This window comes from Erpetoichthys calabaricus, chromosome 4 (genome assembly GCF_900747795.2).
Source record: "Erpetoichthys calabaricus chromosome 4, fErpCal1.3, whole genome shotgun sequence".
In the NCBI taxonomy this organism is placed as follows: domain Eukaryota; kingdom Metazoa; phylum Chordata; class Cladistia; order Polypteriformes; family Polypteridae; genus Erpetoichthys; species Erpetoichthys calabaricus.
This window is the reverse complement of record NC_041397.2, coordinates 271,792,905-271,794,542: the sequence shown is the minus strand read 5'-3', so window position 1 is coordinate 271,794,542 and position 1,638 is coordinate 271,792,905.

Genomic DNA, 1,638 nt, shown 5'->3' with positions numbered 1-1,638 from the left:
CACTAATATCAAATGTACATATAACAACTTTACATATAAATAGTCAAAGGAGTAAACAAGGAAGTAGAGTTTTTACAGTTAAGTGCAATAAAGCGCATTTTCAGTTATCGATGTATATTAAATCATTCACTTCAGATAATAAAGAAAAATGATTTTCTGAAGTATAATTTGGGTACAGTTCTTCTGGTAGTAGTTAAATGCTGGTATTAAAATCTCTCACTAATATGTCGCCTCTATTTTTTTTAATATTCGTACTATTAACGAACGATTAAGGCAATAGACAAAATGTTACTAATTCACACTATATGGCCAAAAGTATGTATGCACTTCTCTAAATTATTGAGTTCAGGACTTTCAGCCACACGCATTAATAATAAGTACATACAATTCAGCATATAGCCATGCAATCTCTAGTGACAAACATTGGCAGTAGAATAGGGTCATACTGAAGAGCTTAGTGACTTTAAATGTGACACTGTCATAGGATGTCACCTTTGCCACAAGTCAATACATGAAATGTCTGCTATGCTGCATCTGCCCCGGTCAATAGAACTTCAGTTTAAGTGGTATTATTATCAAGTGGAAATGTCAAGAAGCAACAAAAGTTTAGCCAAGAAGTGGTAGACCACACAAACTCACAGAGCATTGTCCTTGAGTGCTGAAGCCTATCCTCTCTTGCATCACTCACAAAAGAGATCCAAACTGCCTCTGGCAGTAACATCAACTCAAGAACTGTGCATTAATAGCTTCATGGAATGGGTTTTCATGGCCGAGCAACTACACACAAGCCCAAGATCACTATATTCCATGCCAAGCATCGGCTGGAGTGGTGTAAAGCATGCTCCAAATGGATTATGGAGCAGTAGAAACATTTTCTTAGGAGTGATGAATCACGCTTCACTATCTGACACTCTGATGGACAAATAAAGTTTTGGCAGATGCCAGGAGAACACTGCCAACATACTACATAGTGACTACTGTAATGTTTGGTTGTAGAGGAGTTAATGGTCAGGAACTGTAATTCAGAGTTTGGGCTAGGCCGCTTGGTTTTAGTGAAGAGTCCTGTTAATGCTACAGCGTACAAAGCCATTTTAGACAATTTTGCACTTCCAACTTTGCAGCAACAATTTGAGGAAGGCCCTTTTCTCTTCCAGCATGTCTGTGCCAGGTCCATAAAGACATGGTTTGACGAGTTTGGTGTGGATGAACTTGAGCGGCCTATACAGATCTATGATCTCAACTCTGACTTTAGAAGTCTTCTCATCCAACATTAGTACCTAACGTCATAAATGGTCTTTTGGCTAAAAGGGCACAAATTCCAACTGACACACTCTGAAAGATTGGGGAAAGTCTTTCCACAAGAATGGAGGCTGTTATGTCCACAAAGGTAAGGGGGGATGCAACAAATCTATGTTAATACTCATTGTTTTTCAGTGGGATGTCCAACAAGCTCATATACTGTAGGTATGACAGTCAGGTGTCTACAGACCTTTGGCTGTATAATGTAAGTGACCACAGTAATGGGTATAAAGACAGACCCTAGTGACACCAGATGTCAACATTTCCCTTAACCTACACATCCATTCAAAGAGAAAGCTAATATTTCAGTGTATTCTTCTTGGCCATTACAGCTGCACC